The sequence below is a fragment of the Sus scrofa genome, chromosome 6 (assembly GCF_054392235.1).
Source record: "Sus scrofa isolate SSC_HxYL_T2T_F1_AM1 chromosome 6, Sscrofa_HxYL_maternal_Yorkshire_Landrace_v2.0, whole genome shotgun sequence".
Lineage (NCBI taxonomy): Eukaryota > Metazoa > Chordata > Mammalia > Artiodactyla > Suidae > Sus > Sus scrofa.
Genome location: NC_139388.1, coordinates 90,764,678 through 90,787,341, shown reverse-complemented (window position 1 = coordinate 90,787,341; position 22,664 = coordinate 90,764,678). Strand labels below are relative to the sequence as shown.

The 22,664-nt window shown below is 51.1% G+C and overlaps 1 pseudogene; it reads left to right on the top strand.

The window, feature by feature from the left end:
- Positions 1-22,030: 22,030 nt before the first annotated feature.
- Positions 22,031-22,344, top strand: LOC110261437 (translation machinery-associated protein 7-like; annotated as a pseudogene).
- The last annotated feature ends 320 nt before the right edge of the window (positions 22,345-22,664 follow it).

Below are 22,664 nucleotides of genomic sequence, written 5' to 3'. Positions count from 1 at the left end.
TGCCTCTAACTCACTAAATGACAGCAAATTCCACCTGCAGCAAATGAATACTGGGCATCTACCATGTGCCGGGCTCTGTTGGCACCAGGGATACATCAGTGGACATGGCACAGGCAGGGCCTGCCCTGGAGAAGCTGACATCCCAGTTCTAGGGGAGGCATGTCCGGACTCAGGTTAGCCATCAATACAGAGAGCTGGTTGGGGTTTCTAGGGTGGGTGACAAGCTAACACGTCAGCAAGTACCAGGCAGATCATGAGCATGACTCATGGAGACCAGCAGGGCCAAGGGAGACCCTGGGCCCCCAACCACAGGGACACTTGCACCTCAGCTCCTGCCGACTTGCTGTGAGAATGCCAGCCCAACGTGTCTACACCTCTGACTTCAGAAACAAGCCGGAAGTCTGGATTTTTTTGTATGAAATCTTCAAATTAGTAGCTATTAATAATAGTTCAATTTAAAAAACAAACCACCAGGAGTCCCTTAGGGACTGGGGGCGCTTGGCTGTCAGATTCCAAGGTCAGTGAAAAGATGAGGCAGCTTGTGGAGAGGTGGGAGGGGGGAACTGGCCCCATGAGGCCCCTGTCTGCTGTACACGCTGTGGTGAGGACAGGGCCCTGGCCCAGGGAGGGCGAGGCCTCCTTGCGCTTTGTCAATGGAAAGGAACCTGGAACAGCCCTGGCCCTCCAAATCATGAGGGTGAGGGAGAGAGACGTGTGTGTGTGTGTGTGTGTGTGTGTGTGTGTGTGTATGCTCACCTGCGCACCCACATGTGAGGGGTAAGGGAGCTGGAATGACAGGAGGACAGAGCAGATGCCAAAGAAAATGTCCACCCCTCATTCCTTCCTTATTAGAGTCCGGACAGATTAGAGAATTCTGCTGACTCCCGGGGTCACAGCAGGACTGTGGGTCCCCGAGACCCCTTACTCTGCCAAGGGCCATTTACAGAAGAGACTTGCTAACCCATCAGCAGGGAAGCAGCCGCCCTGCTAACCACCCCTGGGCTTATGAACCATCTGTGTCCAGCGTCCTGCACACGGCAGGGCCAGGCTGCCAACGGGACCTCAGCCTCCTCTTTGCTAAGTCACAGGGACACGGAACCTGACAGGGTCTGCTCTCCCCGAGGACAGAGACAGGGGCAGGAGGGCACTTAGAGGAGAGCCAGGGGGCAGACCTGGAGGCGGTGATCTGGCAGGGAAAGCAAATGGGCTAGAGGGGAGAAGTCCACTTTCCTGAGCCCCTACTACGTGCCAGGCATTTATACACACCCCTCGTCTAAGCCTCGTCACCTTGGGAACGATGTTGTCATCAATCCCATTGTGTGATTATACCCATTTTTCAGGTGAGAAAATCAAGGCCCAGAGAGATTAAGTGACCCTCTCAAGGTCACACAGCTTGGCTGTGGTAGGGCAAGGATTCAAACCTGGGCCCCTGTTGACCCCAGGTTCCCAAGTCCATCTTCTTCCTCCCAACCATACTATCTAGGCTTGCTCTTCACTATATGGGGGTCCCTATGATTCCTCTACCTCTGTTGTCCCCCAAAAGCCACCAAGTGGGTCCCTGGGAAAGAGAAGCCTCAGTAAGTCTCAACCTGGAGGGATAGAGACCATTCCTCTGGGGAAGCAAGCCCTTCAGGCAGAGTCAATCACCCGACCTCTTAGTCATGGAAGGGGCAGGTGCTGCCCTCCTACCCCAGGAAGTTTGTAAATCAAACCTTAGCCCTGGATTTGCAGAATCTGCTGGGAGATACACGAGGCAGGAAGCAGGGGGAGGGATGCTGGGAGAAGAGCAGCGTCCCAAGTCTCGTGCTGCGGGCTTCACAGAGGGGAGGGCACAGCGGGGTGCACAGGGACCCGCTCCCACCTGCGCCCCCAGGGAGTGAACCGGATACTCCTGGGGCCCCTGCCAGCCTGATGTTCTGTGGGTTCCTGACCCAGTGTCTGAGTGTCTGGGGCAGCTGGAGCAAAGGGTCTGGGGCTCAGGGATAGAGACTGGGGAGAGGGCTTGGAGTGGACAGCGGCTCTGAGCTGAGCCCTCCCCAACATCCACGCCGCTTCCCCAGCCCTAACACTGCCCCTCCCCTTCCTAATCCCGGCCCCTCACTGGCTGTGTGACTTTGGGCAAGCTCTTCACCTCTCTGAGCTTCAGCTCCTCCCCTGTTAAAGGGGGATGCGAATGCCTCCTCATGGATTTGTCCTGATTATTTTCACACTCTCATCACCCTTAGATAAACATTTCTTGGGAGCCTCCTGTGTGCCAGACCCTGGTCTGGACACTGGGGCCACGGAGGTGGGCCGTGGAGACCAGGCCTCTGCTCTCTGGAGCTTCCATCGTGGTGGGTTGTCGGTGGCTGCAGCGAGGGGCTGACCAAGGAAGGGTTTGCAAGGTGCCAAGAGTGGAGGCAATGCAGAGTTGGGGGGTGACACAGAGTGAGGTCACTTCCTAGTGCAGGGATGTCAGGGCCCCGGGCAAACCTCAGCTCATGGTGGAGGCTGAGCCCTCCTGAGTCCCCTCATTTCCTCAGGCCCACCCAAGGGCTCACGGGCCCTACGGGTGAGGGTCACCTGGTCATGTGCCTCCCCCAGGAAGAGTAGCTCTTGGCTTCGCCTCCCTGAACTCTGCCACCCTGTCACTAGCTCCAGAATGTCCTGGGACTTGAAAGGTTTAGAGCTGGAATCTTCTCGGAACGTTCTGTTTCGCTCATCAGCCCCCAGCCGGCTACACAGGCAGCACGTTTCTCCCCACACAGATGATAACAGAATTTTTAATTATTATAATTATCCCTTGAAATATTGCTTTGCTGCCACAGATAAATAAAATGAGATTTGGCTCCTCTTCGCCTGTCGCTCCCTTCAGCTTTAAATCCGATGACGAGTTTCAGAACACACCCCGAAATAAGTGTGAGAACACTTCGTGCAGGAAGGAGTTCAAAGCAGTGAGTGCGGCGAATGTGGATGTGGCGACACACCTGGGGGTGAGGGCCCCTCGTGTGTGCCTGAGTGTGCATGAGTGTGTGTGCGTGTGACTGTCCAGGCATGTGCTTGCGTGCCCCTGCAATAATGGGAAGGCTGCACTATGTCAGGGGCAGAGCCCGGGAGGTGGGGTCAGGGGGGTGACAGGGGCAGGGGCAAGTCTGTGCCTAGGGCCCCTGTGCCCGCCTCCTGGTTGTATATTTCCCGCCCCCAAGCCTCCGTTTCTTCATCTCCAACCAGTCCCAGTTCCTCCTGCACAAGACTGTTGTGAGAATTCAGTGAGCTGGGATGTGACTCATGTGAGCACTCAGAGAAAGTTAGTTATTAGTATTGGGGGAGAGACAGTGTCACACAGGTGACAGGTCATGACCATGGCTGGTGAGGAGTCAGGTCTGAGGGTCCAGGCAGCAGGGCCCAGGCATCAGGCTTGCCTTGACTTGGGGCCAAGGGGTCCTCCCCAAGAGGTGGTCTGTGGGCTATGTCCAGGCCAGCCTCTTCTCCCACTCCCCATGCCTCCCAGTAGCCACTTAGAACCCCACAGAGGGGACCATCAGGACCCAATGCCAGAACCCCGCTTGCAGGAGCCTCAGCCCCAAGGTGATGGGAAGACACCCCATTCCTGAGCACCTACTATGTGCTAAACACCTGTTCCTGCCTCGGCTCCCATCCTCCCAACAAGCCACTGCTGCCCCATTTTATGGAGGAGGAAACTGAGGCTCAGAGCAGTTGGGTGAGTGGCCCGGGGCCACAGGCCCGAGTGGCAGGGCGGGGACATGAGCCTGGGTCTTTCATAGAACAGGTGCCTCCAGTGACTGCTCACTCGGGGTCCTGGGGTGAGCCCGTGAGCCCCCCTCCCTCTAAACGTTATGGCGGTGGAGAGAACAGGTGCAGATTCCACTACAGGACCTTCCAGTGTGACCTTGGGGGAGGGGTCTCTCCCCTCCTCTCAGCCTCTGCCACCTCACCTGTCAAATGAGGACAAGGACCCCACCTGGGGGGTCAGCGCAGTGGTTCCACACAAGCCTGGGTTCAGATTCCGCCCTCAGGACCTACGAGCTATACGATCGTAAGTAAATTGCTTACCCACACAATTTCATTATCCACAAAGTAGGAGGACCACGATCAAATAACAGCTGTCTCGCAGAGGTGTCAAAAGATGAGGTGAGGCAGGAACCTGGGAGAAGTTACAGCAGGGCCTGGTGCAAGGTAAATGCTCAATAAATGGGAGCCTGTGTTAAGTGATGATGGGGAATTATGAAGATTAAGCATAATAATCATAACCCACACTTGTATGACACTTGGAAAAAAGGATATGATGTTGGTGAGCATTTTATTCAAGACAAACTCAGGGACCATCACTGTCCCCATCCCTCCCTGCCCGCCCCAAGCTGACCTCTCCCGGGGCCTTAGTTCACCGACCAAGCTCCATTCACAGGGCCCCACCCACATCCCCAGCCTCAGAGCTCTGCCACCTCCCAGGACCCACTCTCCGAATCACAAAAACAAAGAGCCGTTTCCATCCAGCCTTACTGCTGATCAGAACCCGCCTCCCTGAAGTTTAATTACTCAGACCTGCGGGGTCCCAGCCGCCTCTGGTCTGCACCATCTCTGAGCCCAGCGGCCCAGCAGCGGCACAGCTGTGCTTCCTCACCTGGAAGGGGCGCTGGGTGGGGAGGAGATGGAGCGGGGTAGGCCAAGCCGTGCTGGGAAGCGGGTAGTCGCTTGGCTCCAGAAGGCAGATGTTTGCCTTCGAATGAAGCACTTAGATGATGGCATTCCGCCCCTGCCCACCCCTCCATTTCTCAGCTGGGGAAGCTGAGGTCCAGAGAGAGCAAAAAACTTCCCCAAGCTAACACTCAGTTACAAGCCGGCCTTAGAACCCAGGTCACCTCTCAAGCCACAGCTCTTCAGGCCACTCGGAGTTGGGGAGTAAAAGGCTTGTTTAAGGGAGTTTCTGTTGAGGCTCAGCAGTCATGAACCCAACTAGTATCCACAAGGTTGTGGGTTCGATCCCTGGTCTCGCTCAGTGGGTTAAGGACACGGCATTGCCGTGAGCTGTGGTGTAGGTTGCGGATGCCGCTCAGATCTGGCCTTGCTATGACTGTGGTGTAGGCCAACAGCTGAAGCTTTGATTTGACCCCTGGCCTGGGAACCTCCATATGCTGCAGGTGCGGCCCTAAAAAAGACAAAAAATAAATAAATAAAAGGCTTGTTTAAGAGAAAACAAATGGGATCTGTTTGCTGCTGTACGGGAGAGGACCAGGAAGGGAGGGCCCGAATGCCCCAGTGAGGAGCTTGGACCTTGTTACGCAAGCAATGGGGAGTCATGGATGCTTTATATATATACACACATACACATATCTACATATACATATATACATACACAAAATGTGTTTATATCTATAGTATATATATATTTTATATACATATATATTATATATACACACAATTTTGAAAGGTTCCTTTCCACTTATGGTTATTATAAAATACTGCCTATTTTCCCATGTGGTAAACTCATCCTTGTTACCCAATAGTTTGTATCTCTCACTTCCCTACCCCTATATCGTCCTCCCCCACTGGAAACCCCTAGTTTGCCTCTACATCTGCGAATCGGCTTCTTTATCATTGTATTCACTAGCTTGTTGTATTTTTTAGATTCACATATAAGTGATATCACACAGTACTTGCCTTTCTTTGTCTGACTTATTTCCCTTAGCAAAATGTCCTCCATTCATTTTGCTGCAAATGGAAGAATTTTGTTCTTTTTTATGTCTAAGTAGCATTCGTGTGTGTGTGTGTGTGTGTGTGTGTGTGTGTGTGTGTGTGTGTTACAATGTCTTTGTCCATTCACCTGTTGATGGACACTTAGGTTGCTTCCTTGTCTTGGCAACAGTAAATAATGCTGCTGTGAACACTGGGGTGCATGTATCTTTTGAATTAGTGTTTTGGGGTTTTTTGGATATACTCCCAGGAGTGGAATTGCTGGATCATATAGTTCTATTTTTAGTTTTTTGAGAAACCTCCATACTACTTTCCTCAGTGTCTGCACCAATTTACATTCCCACCAACAGCATACAAGCACCCCCTTTGCTCCACACGCAGTGGCGGATGTCCAGTGGAGAAGGCTTGTCCACTACCTTCAGGGATGCCTCAGGCTGGTGGGGGAGGGGAGTCCTGACTTCAGGGACCCCCATCTGAGGGAGGAGACACACATGCGGCTCTAAGGAGCCACCAATCTGGGGGAAGCTTCAAAGGCCTGCCCCAAGGAGTCTGCAGCCTCCCGGAGGCATCAGGGCTTGTTCTAAGGAGACGCTAGCTGGCAGGAGACAGCCCTGCCTTTAGAAACCTGCCGTAAGCTGGGGGAGTCTGAGTCCCCTGGGAGACACCAGGAGCTGCTGAGGAGACCTGGTCCCTCCTGCAGACTCCCAGAGACGTGAGCTCACACTGTCCCGACAGAGACCCTGGGTGAGGTGGCCCCTCTCATAGGGGCAGAGGGCAGCTCTGGGAGGGGAGGCTGCCCTTCCCAGATGGTGACCCTGGTCAGAGCTGCCAAGAGCATCCTCTCCTGAGAGGCCAGACCCCCGCCAGTATCCTCCCTGCCCTGGGGGTCGGAAGAGGGAGCTGGACCCCAGCCTCACTGTGTCCCCAGCATCCTGTGTCACCGTGGATGGGCCGGGTGACACTAAGGCTGCCTCCACCTCCAGGCTGGACCATCTCCTCTTCCACCTCCCCATCCCCTTGCCTACCCCCCCATCTCCTTGCCCCCCTCCTCGCACTTCATCCCTGGCTCTTGATCCCGCGAAAACAGAAACTTGGCTAATTTCTTGGGGCCGTTAAGTCACCCAATGGGGAGGCCAGGTGGGCGGCCCCCGCTTCACTCCGTCACCCACCCTAATGCAGCGTCTGACACTTTCAATTTATTTTTCAATTCCTTTACCATCAGAAATGACGATTAAATTTCCAACGTAAATACAGCTTTACCAAAGTGAATTAATCACAGGTGAGGAGAGGCAGACAGGCGCCACGGCCCCGTCAGCATCTCAGGCGTTAACCCTTCGGTCCCGACCGAGGCCCGGGGAGGGCGGGGCTCCGGGGCCTCCCTGGAAGCCTCAGCTCAGAGCCTCACTGGGGTCCCTGACCCAGACCCTTGGCCCTCTTGCAGCCGAGCTCCTGTGGGGGCTCTGGGAGGGCAGAGTCAGGGACACCAGCCCCTCGTCCCCCCACCTGGCTCCTTCCAGACCTGCCTGCGGCCCCTCAGGGACTGGGGTGTGTTGGGGGGGTGCCCCACGGCTGAGAGAGGCTGTGATGTGGGGCGTGTTGGGGGTTTGCCATTTTCCAAGTCACATACAGTGTGGGAGCTCCAGCAGGCATGAGGGTGGAGACCCCTGTGATCCCAGACCCTGGATCGACAGAGGTCCTGGAGAGATGGGGGCAGCTCGCCATCCCCTTGCCGGCACCGTCCCCATCCTCTCCCTCCCCCACCCCCAACTCCACCCCCCCCCACCATGGCCATTGGTATCAATCCAACCAATAGCTGCATCTGCCATGTCTCCCCTCTTCTCCATCTCTGGACCCCAACCTCAGCCCTGTCCTCTGCCTGTGTGGCTCCCATGGCCTCCCCACTGGTCTCCCCACTTCCACACCTGCCCCATCCATTCCCCATCCATCACAGACATCTCTCAAAACGTCCATATGGCCCCATCATTTCCTGGCTGGAACCCCCTCAGTGCTCCGCTCTGCTCAGAGATCAGTCCCCCCTCCCCCTCACGGTCACCCAGAGGACCTTCCCCCTTCCCAACATCAATTTAGATGTCATCTCCTCAGAGAAACTTCTCTGACCACCATCCCCCATCTAAATGAGTTTTTACCCCCTAAGATTCTATTTCTTTTCCTTCAGAGCACATAACACGAATGATAATTATGTTTTTGTGGGCTTATTTAACAGACCCTTCAGTGAAGGGATTTTTGTCTGACTCAATCAGTGCCACAGCCGAAACTTCTAGAAGCAGCCCTGGCACGGATGTGCTCAGTGCAGACTTTTCCCCCCTTGAGGAACTCCCCCGGTTGGATTAAACGTCTGCACAAGGGGAATGAGTGGGTGGAGGGAGCACCAGGCACAGAAGTGCCTAAGGGAGGGACAGATTAGGAGCCCCAGAGAAAGTTCAGGAGGCTCCTCGAGGGACACCCCTCCCCCTTCCCACCCTCTTTTTCTCGGTCTTCTCATCTCCCTCGCCCTGGTTCCTCTCTCTGCCCTAAGGGGCGGTCACCCTACTGCACCCCATATTCAGCAGGGGGCAGCGGGGCATGCGCAGGGAGGAGGAAAGTTAGCAGTGGCCCTCCTGCAGGGAGTGAGTTCCCATGTAGTGGCCTGGAAAGCAGCAGGAGCGTCTACAGGAGTTCCCGAGGCCCTGAGCACCAGTTCAAAGCACCCCCCTACATCCCTTCCCTCCCCCCTTCATCTTCAAAGCAGCCCTGGCGCTGCTGTTTACTCTGGAAGAAGACAACGGGGAGGTGACAAGTCCAGGGTCGGCTACTTGGTGGTGGAACTGAGACAGCAGACCCCGCATCCTTCCTCCTCCTTCCCAGCTCTGTGGGTGATTGAACCCCCCAGGCTCTGGCTTTCAAAGTCCCTGAGCAATTCCCTGAACTCCAGCCACCCTGCAGGGTGCTCTGCCTGTCCACCAGCCTGCCTCTCAGACCGAGCAGCTCAGCCCCAGTAATGGCCCTCTCCACCCCCCAAGGCCTATGAAATGACTGAGATTCCCACAGAAGAGCTGTCGCCCTGGCAAAGCCCACAGAGAGGAGATGTGAACTCAAATCCTCTATTTTCCTCAATTCGTTCACTCAGCCAGCCAGCCAGCCTCCTCCCCACCCATTGTCATGATGGACCCGATGCTGCTCCAGACACTGGGGTGCAGCAGTGGGCAGAAGAGACAGGCGCACAGTAGGTGTTTGGCACACAGTAGGTGTTCGTTCAGCACACACCAGCCGTGAGAGTGTGCTCACTGTTACACTCTTGTTATTACTGTCTGAACTCACAAGTGCTTCCCAATCGCCACCTGTTCTGAGGTCTCAGAAGCCGTCAGCAAGGGGTCTGGGGTGAGCACAGCCTCCCCTGGATGAAGCTGCTCCCTCTGCAGGAGCCACGGGTGCCCTGAGCTCCCTTGAGTGGGAGGTGCACCCAGGCATGGGGTCAATCCCTCTCCACCCCCATCCTCGCAGACGAGGCAGGTGGCTCCTGCTGACAGACTGTGGTGCCAGGAATCTGGGGAAGGTCTAATTAATTATGACAATTGACACCTTCGCCAGATGTCTGCCGTGAGACGCCAGCTCTGATGATAAAAGGTTTGGGTGATTCAATCTGAACAGCACTTTCCAAGCAATATGTTTTTCATTTGGGTCACCAGGGGGTTTATTGTCCAGGACACCTCCTGCGGAGGGCTGGCTAGGCACTTGCTCCCCCTGCTGGAGGGTCGCAGAGGGTGCCCGGGCAGACAGGGTTGAGTGGCAGATCTGTCTCGCTCAGGGCGCAGGGCACAGGGCACCACTCCTGCGAGAGCCGCCTCCTCCCTGAGCCTCAGGGCAGTTCAGCTCAGTAAAACTCTCACCTCTGCCCTGTTTTTCTCAAGGTCTGCACAGTCACATAACCGCGGGGTGGGAGGGCTTCACCGGTTTACAATCCCCCCCTCCCTTTCCCCCTGCCCCATCACACATGGATCTTGGTCTGTTCATTCCTGGTGTGTCCCAAGCTCCTGGAACAGTGCTGGGCACAGAGTAGATGTTCAAACAATAAGTGCATCCTTCGTCACGATAGCACACATACACTGAACACTTTCTGGGTGCCTAGCCCCCACAAGCTCTTGTTTAATGCCCACCTCAGTCCTATGTATAATAATGGGTGACAGGCATGGCTGGCTGGCATTTATTAGCACCACAGGCCAGCACAGTTCTAAGCGCTTCAAATGGATTAACCCTTAATCCCACAAAGCCCCAGGAGACAGGCCCTATTATTAACTTCCATTTACAGGTGACTTAAGTCACGGACCAAGGCCACTTGGCAACCAAGTGGCAGAGCTGAACCTTGAGTGTCCTCTGGAGGCTGAGACCCCCTGGGCTGTGTTATTTCCCCATTTTACAGATGGAATCCCAGGCTCGCCCAGGGGTCCCAGTTCTCTATCGCCATGAAACAGACCAGCTGCTCTAAAACACCGGGGCTTAAAACAGCCACCATTGTTTTTTGCTCATAATTTTCAGGGTGAGGAATTTGGCACATGGAGGACAGCTGGTGGGGCTGCAGTGATAAGCCACAGCCGGGTGGCTGCCAGGGCTGTCGATGGCTGCAGGACTGGATAGGACAATGTGTCTGGGCTCAGTTCTGATTGTCCCCAGCTTCAGTTCTTCCCCCCATCATGCCTGCTGGGACAGATGCCTTCTTCCCTGACATGTGTGTCACCTGGGATGGCTCAGCGCCATGGCTGGAGCCGGCGGGCCCTGCTTTCTTCAAGCCATCACTCCGGTGGCCTCTTTGGCTTCCTCACCACCTGTCAGACACCTAACACTGGCCTCCCCCAGGGGGAGCATTATGAGAGGCAAGAAGGGGCAGCTGCCTGGGCACAGAAACCAGCGCAGCAACTCTTCTGCCGTATCCTATTGGTCAAAGCAGCCGAGGACCACCCTGTCCAGATTCAAGGGAACAAAACCACGCAGAACCATAGCTGGTGAGTTCTGTGCGACAGAATGGCCCAGAGGCAGACTCCACCTGCCCCAGGCTCAAACACCGATCCCATCCCACCAGCTGTTCCGAGGAAGCCCTGCTCCCTGCTCCAGTAGCTCCGCTCCACACCTTCACCCGTCACCTCCAGACCCCTGGCCCACTCAGTGTCCTCCAGTTCCAGTCCAAGCCCGGAGGAGATACCTCAGGGCCCCCCAAAGTGCAGTCTGCAGCCTCCCAAATGGAGGAGGGGCTTGTAATGCTGATTCCCAGGACCCTCCCCAGACCCAGACACGAGAACCTCTGGGATGAGCCGGGGCCAGGGAATCTGTGTTTAACCACCTCCCTGGTGAGTCTGCCACAATCCAACCTCCGGGAACCCCTGTCCCAGTTAGTTCACCCCTTTCCACCTCCCCCGAGGCCCTCTCAGGTGGTGCCAACCTCGACTGCCCTCCCCTCGAGCTGCCCCCTGCCATCCTCGGCAGCCCTGTGGCCTGAACCACCACTGCCCTTCTACGGGGTGTCAGGCGAGACTCAGGGGGAATGACTGTCTGGTCTCTGCCCTCGGCTCCCACCCCACCCCTATCTCTGCCCTTGGACCCCAACCCTGGGCAGAGGACACAGACCTGCGTATCCTCTGGGGAGTCTTAGGTGGGGAGGCCCTGCTGACTCGCTCACACCTGCTCCCTCATGGGACTCTGAGCTCCCAGCCTTGGGCCTCATCTTTACCTGAAGCCTCAGGAAGAAATCCGGAAGCCTAGAAGCACTCGTGTTTGTGACTCAGCCACCAGCAATGCCTCATCGCGAGTCTACAGCCCCCTCTGTCCACACCAGGCCTCTATCTGGCCATGGACCCACGTCCCCTGCAAGCCCCCAGGAGCCCCCATCAGTCAGGGCCAGAGCCACGGCTCTACTTTCTCAGTTACAGTCCCCAACCTCACCTCAGGGTGCAGGTTCATTCATGGTTCAGTGACAGACAAAATCCTGCCATGTTTGCTTCCTAATTTTCCATCACCAGGAGATTGAAGTCTGATGGAAAGTTCTAGAACCTCTGAGTTCGAGGTCCCTGGAAGCCGACCTGTGCCAGACACACAGACTCTATCCCACATCCCCTCATTGAACCTTCACCATAGCCACATGGGGTGGGTTACTCTGCCAGGTCCTGGATGGGGACACCGAGGCCTGGAGGGGTCTGGATCCTGGGCCACCCACCACACACGTGGCAGCATTGGGGATGAAATGGGTGCTGGGTCCCCAAAGTTCCCCTCCTCTGGCACCTCCCCCTCTGTGCAGGGCCCCTCGGCTCCGCTTACCTGGGAAAGAGAAACCACAGCCCCACCCCACATGAAGTGTCAGCCCACAGGGGCAGGGCTGCGGGAAGGGGAGTGGAAGTCGGTCCAGACAGAGCGGCTGAATCAGCCCCACCTGCTCCAACCCGAGCCTGTAACTTAGTCTAACCATCGCGCTGTGCTTACTCTTCACTCTGAAATTTTTTTTTTTTTTTTTTTTTTTTTTTTTTGTCTTTTTGTCCTTTGTTGTTGTTGTTGTTGCTATTTCTTGGGCCGCTCCCGCGGCATATGGAGGTTCCCAGGCTAGGGGTTGAATCGGAGCTGTAGCCACCGGCCTACACCAGAGCCACAGCAACGCGGGATCCGAGCCGCATCTGCAACCTACACCACAGCTCACGGCAACGCCGGATCGTTAACCCACTGAGCAAGGGCAGGGACCGAACCCGCAACCTCATGGTTCCTAGTCAGATTCGTTAACCACTGCGCCACGACAGGAACTCCTGAAAATTTTGAAGTGGCCTTTGGCCAAAAGCAATAAAATTCTGACCTAGAAAATTTAAAAGGCCTTTGAAATGATGAGCCTGGAGTGCTGGCCTGATGTGTGGATGAGGACAAGGTGGCTGAAACAGAAGGAAAAGGAAGCAAAGCAGAGGAAGAGTCCCCCCCCGCCCCCCGCGGCATCTCCAGGTTTGTCCCCACATCACAGAGCCCCCACCTTCGAGGGTAGAGGAAACGAGGGGGTGGTTGGTGGCGGAGGGCACCCAGCACAGAGAGGGGCACACCCAGGCTCACTTCGCCCCAGCGCCTCCAGCCAAGGCTGCTGTGCAGCCAGGAGTTGGGGAGCAAAGGGGTAGCTGCCCACCTGCCGATGCCAGGATGGTTCTCAATATTGGGGGTTCACAGCACCCTGGGATTTGGGGCAGCCCATTTGAAGGTGTCCTAACAATCTGGCCACAATGACAAGGCTGTGTTTTGCCACATCCACAGGTTCTCTTGCCCTCTGCTCTGGGTCTTTCTGTGCAGGCTATGCTCCCCACACCCTGACTGTGCCTCTTCTAGATGTTTCTAGCATAGGCTCAAAGCTTAGATGGGGCCTCCAACCTTGCTCCTCTGTGAGTTTACTGTTGGCTGACTCAAGAGAGAAGGACATTCAAGGATGGAAAGGGGGCCCTGGGGCCAAGCTTTTGGTCTGTGACCTACCCACCCACTGTTTTTTTGCACAAAGTGGGAAAGCAAAGGTGAGTCCTGCCTTCTCCGCCCACCGCGTGGCAGTGGCAGAAGGCAGAAGAGAAAGACTCTGTGGGCTCCAGTCTCATAGCGCAGTAACCCTGTTCCCCAGTAACCATGGCCAGGAGGGCAGAGGTGGGCAACACTGGAAAGGAGGGGGAAGAGTCCCTTTGCCTCTGTCAAGCATCACTCAGGAGATGCTCCCCAGGAGCAAGGGAACATCCCCTCACCACTCCCCATCCCTGACCCCATCACTAGAATGTTCCAGCAGCACCTATATTTCTCTATCTGAGGCTTCCTCTCAGCCTGCATACCAGGCAGACGGCCTTTCACCCAAGATGGGTGAGGACCTGGAGGACACACACCCAGCTCCCTGGCCCATGTGGGCTAGCTTGGTGGAATGTTCTAGAATGTCTCCTAGCACTCTCCACTGGGACTAATCCCCAGTTACCCCCAGTGGTAACTGCTCTGAAATGTGCTTTGGCTGCTGACTTTGAACCCTTCCTGGCTATGCCTTATGCAGGTCACCTCCCCTTCTGACTTTAGTTTCCTCCTCCATGAGGATGCCCACCTGGCAGCTTGCTAGGGAGGTATGGTCCTGGATGCCACGTGCTTAGATCAGCATCTGTGGCAGTGGGTGCTCCACCCAACATGCGTACCTTAGGGGTCATCCATTCTTTGCCACCCCAGTGCTCATGTCCTCTTATTCCAACAACAGTCCTTGATTTGGGGAGGGATCAAAGGTACACCCCCCCTTCTATTCTCAGTCTGTGGTTCTGGATGGCCCCAGCTAGTCAGTGATTTACATTAACTTGGCCACAGTTATTGGCTCAAAGATGATCACATGGCCCAACAAGAGCCAACAAGTTGCAATGAATGGCTTAGGATTCTGAAACTGAAGCACTTGCTCTTTGCCTCTGAAATTGAACCTGAGGGGACAAAAAGGCTGCTGCAGCATCTTGCCACCACACAGGGTCTGATAATGGAGCCAGTGTGGCAGACCATAGCAGGGAGAGAGAGTGAGATTCAGACCTAGTAATATTGTTCGACCTCTTGATCAAGCTATTCCTGAAACCCTCATTTTGACTTTTCAGTTGCCTATGCCAGTACTTCCTCTTTGTGCTGAAGCCAGTTCTTCTCATCATTGCAACCGAAAGCAATGACATTTTATTATTATTACCGTTACTATCATTATTTACCCTCGGGCCTCAATTTCCCCATCAGCACAGTGAAAGCATTGAGTCTGATGGCACCCTAGAGTCCAGCTCTGACATGCTGAAATTCTAAGGAAGCTAAGGGCCTAGCAAGCCTTGGAGCTCCCAGAGGCAAGGATGAGTTTTCCTTGCCCAGTCCACAGGAAGGATGGCAGGCAATGGGAGGGATATTGACAAGGACGAGTCAATCATAGCTTTCACTTGCTCACCTGCTAGGTGATTTGGTTCAGGAAGAATGGTGCCAGGGGAGGGAAGAAGAGCTTCTTGCTGAGCCCTGGAATTGCTCAGTGATGACAATGATACTCAGGTTCACAATTACCCCTCTCAAATATATAAAATTTACCCTTGTCCACTTGAACCTCCCCATTGCACCACATAAGAAGCAGAGCCCAGGAGAAAAGGGAAGCTCAGAGAAGTTAAGTGGCCTGCCCCAGGTCACACAGCCATTACAAGGCTAAGCCAGGGCTTGAACCATCTCCACATACTCAGTCTCCAATCTCCCCCAGACAGCTCTGCTGCCTTGTGACTTAGGTGGATGCCTCTGGATGAGGTATTGGGTGAAATCTTTCCACTGTCACCATATGACCTCTCAGAGGCTTGGAAGGTGGGAGGGAGGTGGGTGGAGGGTGAGAGAAGTGGCCATGCATCATGCTTAGCATCATGGCTAAGAATGTAGATGTTGGGGCTATACAACCTGGTCTAAATCCTGGCTCTGCCATTCAGAGCAGTGGGACCTGGGACCAGTGACTTAACCTCCATGTACCTCAGTCTCCTCATCTGTAAAATGGGCACTAACAAGAGTCTGAGGTGAGGTTTAAGTCAGTTCATAATTACAAAGCTCTTCAGTGGTGCCTGGCACACAGAAGGTGCTATGTAAGGGTCCATGAAAAACTCACTAGTAGAGAGAACACACTGCAGGATAAATAAGTTCCCCAAGGGTCTCAGCCCTCATTCAAAACCTTGGCCAAGTTGAAAGAGAGGAGAAGAAGGACCAAAGGAGAGATGCCAAATCCATTTCTTTTTTCCTTAAAGAAGCCCCCTCAGTCCGGGCTTCACTAGTGTGAGAGAAGAGTTGGGAGCTATTGAATAGATGGGGTGGAAGGCATGATATGTCCAGGACCTTGGTCTTTGCTACTCAGCCCACAGTCTCTGGAGCCAGACTCACCAGGTTCAAATCCCTTGTCTTCCAGTTACTAGCTGTGTGACCTTGGGCAAGTGACCCAACCTCTTTTGGGCTGAGAACAAGAGGAACCCAGGGAAGGGTTTCAGCAGGTGGGGGCTGGGTGGTATAACTGGGCTTGCAGAGAGATGGATTAGAAGGAGCCAGCTTGGGTGTGAAGAACTCAGCTGTCATTTGGAATTACAGTCCAGACCCAAACAGGCTCTATATGGTAGGCTTGTAGTAAATGTCACCTAAGCTGGAGTCTGCGGGTCCCACCACTTGAATGGCAAAGATGGAGATGGACACCACACTAGTCATGGTGGTCCACCCTCCCCAACCTCCCCTCAGAACTGAACATCTGCTACTCACCCAGGAGGCCCCCTCCCAGCCTTTCCTCCCTGCAGCCCTCTGATATCATCCTGTATTTTCTGCACAGATATCCCCTAACACCCCACTTTTCGAAAGAAAGAAAGAAAGAAAGAAAGAAAGAAAGAAAGAAAGAAAGAAAGAAAGAAAGAAAGAAAGGAAGGAAGGAAGGAAGGAAGGAAGGAAGGAAGGAAGGAAGGAAGGAAGGAAGGAAGGAAGAAAGAGGAAGAAAGAAACCTTTGATCTCATTGAGGAAGATACAATCAGAAATCTGACCCAAGTCACCAAAACAATTTAAAAATAATGAATTTTTATTTTGTAAAAATGGAAAATGTATAGTGTAAAACATTCGAGCAATACTATTACCAAAAAAAATTCCATATTTGGTGAATCTCTTTCTAGGGACCTCTCCATGCACACACATAGCACAGAAGGAAAGATAAATGAGGAAAAATGAAATTATACATTTCATTTTCATAAAAGTGTATTAAATACAATTTTACTTAAATTTAGCAGAAGAATTTAAAATAGAGGTTAAACTGAAATCAGTATTACTTTCAAATAAATGTTGCTTCACGAGAGAGTTTTTTCCCCTAAAAATATTTTTACAGCTAGGAAGAAAACTTACAAAAAAACATTAAGATCTTGCGGTCATGCTTTAAAAAAAAAAAAAAAACTTTATGTTTTGATTTTAGACTGCATGTATTGACTCCCTAGTTATAAAGGTTAGGAAATTAGCACGCTTATACTGTTCTTTAAAACATTATTATTACCTTGTCAGGGTTTACATTTCATGCTGTTATGGAAGCACCATTCTCATGGCAACTTAAAATGAGCTCTGCATTTAAATAGAATCAGTTCTCAGCCCTAATCCTTCCTTCCTTTCTTCCTTCCTTCCTTATTTTAATTTTTAACTGTATCTTTGCCTTTCCTTTTTTTCTTTTAGGAAAAAGAAAATTCTTTTCAATTTTTTGTTAATAGATAGCCTACTTTTCCCAAAAAGACTTATGAATGTTGTTTCCTGAGATCCACACACTGGAAAATGCCCCTGTTACCTTTTTACTTGAGAGAAAACTTGGTTGGGTATAAAATTCGGGAGTTGTATTTTCTTTCCCTCAGAATTCGTAGACATTTTTCCGCTGTCTTCTAGCATTACTGTGGAGACTTTTGTGCCAATCTGATTTTCCCCTATATTGCAATTTGGTTTTTCTACCTAGATGAACAGATGAATCTTTTATTTCTGAAGCTCAATTATTTCATTCAGATTTCTCTTATCACTGATATTTCAGCAATTATTCCTGAAGATCATGTGGATTTTGGACCTACAAATTCATGACTTTATTTCCAGGCTTTTATTTTAGTATATCTTTGATTTTTTTTTAATACCCCCATGGCATGTGGAAGTTGCTGGGTCAAGGATCAAATCTGAGCCACAGTAGTGACAACACCAAATCCTTAACCTCTACACCACCAGGGAATTCCTTATCTTTGGATATTTTTATACCATTTGTCCCATACAAGTCTTATTTTTTGGATAAACTTTGTCTGTCTTTTACCCCTCAATCGCTCTAATTTTTGAGCCCCTCAAAGAAGTTCCTCTTTTCCATTTAATGTTGCAGGCTTTCCATAGCTTACTGACAATATTTTTTATTGTAGTTGAGTCATATTCATTTTATTTGCTGGTATTTCTAATTTCTTCTATTTCTTTTCTCTCTCTCTCTATTTTATTCCTAAAAACAGCCAGTTTGATTTTCACTATTTTATAAGCACTTCTTTCCATCTTTGCCTTTCTTTTTCATATCTTTAGAGAAACATTGTGTCATTTGAAATTGATTAAGACTGTCAAGAAAAAAATTTTTCCCTGCTTCTTTGGGCCACTCCCCTTGTGGTGTATTTTCCTCATCTGCCTTCGTTTATGTTCCTTTTCTGTCTTTCGCAGCATCTATGCACAGTTCCTGTGTTGGTTTCTTCTTAACTCAGTTTTGAATGGGGCCAGCTCTTTGTGGGAGGATAGTGTGGGAAGGGGTAGGAGAGATGGCCTTGGGGAGACCACAGCTTCCATTTGGGTTTGTCGTCTTATTCTACTTTACCACATCAGTTGTTCACTTTGCCGTGGGAAAACAGCTCAGTGTTTGACACTCAGTGGTCTGTGTGGCCCCTGAAAAGCCTCTGGGGAGGCTGTGACTGGGTCCCAGTGCTGTAAGCCAAGGATTTTTGGATAAATTTTTGAGGTTTGGCATGTATCCTGCAAAGCCTCAGCTTTCCTATCCACAAAACATACTAGGGCTGTTTGCATAGATTCTCTGATTCCTCTGTGTGATGCTAGATTTCACAGTATTGGGGTAGAAAGACTTCAGTGTTTGTAGAGGTTTGGGGCTATGGCCATTTCTGATTTCAATAAAAATTCAGGAGAAAAAAAAATCCCCTATATTCTAATTTTAGTAGTTGTTGTCTTTAGTTGATTTGGAAAGAGGAAGTGATTCAGACACCTTTTGCCATCATTTTTACCTGGAAATTAAACAATTTTTCACCCATTATCTCTTTTAATTCTAATACCAGTCTTAAGAGATGAACTATGCTCTATCATCCTGGGCTGGGTAGCAGCAGGGTTGATGACTAGAAGATGAAATGCCTGACCATAAATCAAGAGTTCATAGTCATCTTAGGTAAGAGCACCCTGCTCTGCCTCAATGATAAATCCTGATATGTCTGTCAAAATTCTCTCATACTTTGGGTTTTGGTATATATAACACTTACATAGCAAATGCAAAGCACTCCCACTGCTGCTTCCACCACCATCCATGGCAGACATCACTAATCAACCACAGCAATCTTTTTTTTCCCCTTCATCTTTTCAACACTGTATTGTAAGTAGACATCACCAACTAATTAACACTGGCAAGTGAAATGAAACCTATTTGCTGATAATTCAGCTACATCAAAAAATGACAGGAGGAGCTCCCATTGTGGTTCAGCAAGTTAAGGACCCAGCATTGTCTCCATGAGCATGGAGATTCTATCCCTAACCTCACTCAGTGGGTTAAGGATCTGGCATTGATGCAAGTTGTACCATGGGTTGCAGATGTGACTCAGGTCCAGTGTTGCCATGGCTGTGGTGTAGGCCAGCAGCTGCAACTCTGATTTGACCCCTATCCTGGGAACTTCCATATGCTGAAGGTATAGCCCTAAAAAGAAAAAAAAAGACAGAGAAGGAGTCCCCTGTGGCACAGCAATTTAAGCATTGTCACTACTTTTGTGCAGGTTCAATCCCTGACCCAGGAACTTCCACATGCCTTGGGTACAGCCAAAAAAAAAAAAAAAGGCAAAAGAGTCAGAAAAACCTGGGTTGAGGGAGTTCCCACTGTGGTGCAGTGGAAACAAATCCAACTAGTATACATGAGGATTCGGGTTCGATCCCTGGCCTCACTCAGTAGGTTAAGAATCTGGTGTTGCCATTAGCTATGGTGTAGGTTGCAGACACAGCTCGGATCTGGCATTGCTGTCACTGTGGCCGGCAGCCGTAGTTCCAATTCGACCCCTAGCCTCGAAACTTCCATATGCTGTACCTGCAGCCCTTAAAAAAAAAAACAGGGGCTGAGGCTCTGAACTGTCATACTGTCATTTCCTTCCCATTTTATTCAGCAAAGGAAGTGACAAAGCCAGCCCCAGTGCAAGGTGGAGGAAATAAACTCTGCCACTTGATGAAAGGAGCTGCAAAGTCATATTGCAAGGGCTTGATTACAGGGACAGGTGGAGAACTGTGGCCATTCTTGCAGCAAGTCTAGCATATAGCCCTTCACGCACTAACAGCCACGGCCAAATCTCAGTAGTGAGTTTGAGAGAAAAAAAATTAAAAGTCACAAATTGCCTACTTCTTCTCTTGGTTGATGGAGCTTATAAAAACTGGATATGGCAAATAGCTTTTATCTCATGAGTTAACTTCAGTATTGGATAAGATGGCAAGATCCACGCTTAGTGGGAAAGGTGCTGAAATCCATCAACACTGTGTGCTGTCAGCATGTGATGGGAGGCAGTGATAAGGGGCCACCACGCACTCACTAGGCAGTGAGACTGGAGCTTAGAGGAGGTGGGCCCCGCTTCATCGTGCCCTCCCCACCATGGATCACAGTGCATAAAGGAAGAGTCGTCTTTTGACAGTGTGGCATGTTTTGCTAACCTGATGCCAAGGTGGTAGGCCACATTTTTTTAACAAAAGCTGATAGGACCACGATGAATGAGTGCAGTGGGAAGGTCACTGGGTGTAGTGTCGGAAAGCCTGCATTCTGGTTCCAGTTTCCATGGACCAGCAGTGGAACGTCAGTATGAGTCTTTTCCTTCCCGGAGATGGAGGATGGTAGGAAAAGGCTGCAGGAGGAATGTTGTCTGACATGGAAGATGAATGAACTCCGAAATGTGCCACGAGTCAGTCTGTTAATGAGAGGCTACTACCAAATAACCACATGCGACCCCAATCCCAACTCCCTCCCCTCCCACCTTCTCCATTTTCTGAACAAAGCCTAGGCCACTGTTGGTCCTCATGGGGTTAATGGGCATGAACCTGCTTTCTTAACTGAATGCAAATCCCAGCCCTCCTTATTGCGTGGGAGTTTGGGTTCATTTGTACTTTCTTGGTGACAAAATCCATCTCTGTCTCCAGTCGGGTCTCTAATCCCTGCAATTTCCGTGGTGCTAGTAATTATGGGGCGGGGTGGAGTCCGAAGCACAAAAATTCAGCACCCTGTTTACGAGATTACACACTTTAGGGAGTTTATTAAATTTATTCTGCAGGTCACTGAGGAGTTTAAATTCACTGTATGGCTCCAGAGGGTGAAACAAGGACCAGTTGGCAGAATCTTCCAGGAGGCAGGTTGAAATTCAAAGAAAAAAGCACTTTCTGATCATCACAGCCAGAGGGCACCAAGTGAGCTGTGCCAGGAGGCTGGGGGTCAGGGGCCAGGGACAGCAGGGTCCAGAGCCCAGTGTGGTCACTGTGGGAGGCAGTGAAAAGCAAGGGCTCTGGGCCATACCAGGGTCCATTTTCCAACTTGAACTTCTCAGGAATTTGGAAGAGTGAGTTCACTTTCCTAAGTCTGTTTGCCCATTTCCTCTTCTGCGAGAGGGCAACCACTGCCCCTAGCACAGAGCCATGCTCAGCAAGTAGTGGTGAGACTAAAATCTCATTATTTAGAGCTAAGGAGACGTTTCCTCTCTCCTCAAGTTTCCCTCTCCCCTCAAGAGTGTGGAAACAAGAGTCCCCATTGTGGTACAGCAGAAACAAATCCTTCTAGTTTCCATTAGAATGAAGTTTTGATCCCTGGTCTTGTTCAGTGGGTTAAGGATCTCCAGCATTGCCATGAGCTGTGGTGTTGGTTGCAGACATAGCTCAGATTCCGAGTTGCTGAGGCTGTGGCGTAGGCTGGCAGCTGTAGTCCTGGTTGGACCCCTAGCCTGGAAACTTCTATATGCTGTGGGTGCACCTAAAAAGTTAAATTTAAAAAAAAAGTGTGGAAATAGGAAGTTCCTGTTGTGACTGCAGATAGGAGTTCCCAGCATGGCTCAGCGGTAGAGAACCAGACTAGTATCCATGAGGATGGAGGTTCAGTCCCTGGCCTCATTAAGTTGGTTAAGGATTCTGCATTGCCATAAGCTGTGGTGTAGGTTGCAGATGTAGCTAGAATCCGGCGTTGCTGTGGTGTAGGCCAGCAGCTGCAGCTCTGGTTAGACTCCTAGCCTGGGAATTTCTGTATGCCACTGGTGCAGCCTTAAAAAAGAAATAAGAAAAAGAAAGAGTGTGGAAACAGAGGCAGAGAGAGGTTTCAGTAAATTACCAAACATGACACAGCCATTAAGTGGTGGAAGAGGGATTTGAACCAGGACACTCAGGTTCTGGAACCCATGTTTGTAGCCAGTACACTGTTCTTCAGCGACAGAGAGATGGGTCAGTTTTGGCTTGGGGAGAACCCTCTCTTGGCCCAGTCTAGGTGGTTGATTCAGAGACACCAAAGATTGAAACTTGTGATATGTTTGGAAGCACTTGTCCACTGTCTAATAAACAGTGACACTGGTGGCATCTTCTGGATAGGGGCCAGCTATGGAGCATTTGCTTGGCACCATCTCTGGATTCAAACAGCAATGTGTTTCTGGGGAATGAGTGGCAGGTACCATGTTGGGCCCCGAAGGTGGCAAGAAGAAACCCCTGAAGCAGCCCAAGAAACAGGTTTGAGGAGATGGAGGAGGAAGATAAGGCATTGAAGAAGAAACAGAAGGAGGAGCAGAAGAAACTTGAGGAGCTAAAAGCGAGGGCCTCAGGGAAAGGCCCCCTGGCCACAGCTGGAATTAAGAAATCTGGCAAAAATTGGTTGTGCCTGAGGCAATGATGATTCCATTCCTGTATAAACATCTGGATTCCCCACCATAATATTTGTTGCCACTTATAGCTAGAATGAAGTGTTATCTTGGAACCTATTGTACATTGAAGAATAAACTTTTGTAAAAAAGAAGAAAGAAGGAAAGAAAGAAGGAAGGAAGGAAGGAAAGAAAGAAGGAAGGAAGGAACGGGGAAAAGAAGGAAGGAAGGGAGAGAGAGACAGAAAGACAGACAGACAGTAGCTCATTTCATTTTTTGTTCTTCTCAGCCATTTCTACCTTAGTTATAAGGTCTGCATAAACCCAGCCCAGCATCCTGCCATAGTCTTTATGCTATCCTGAATTCTATACCACCTGGA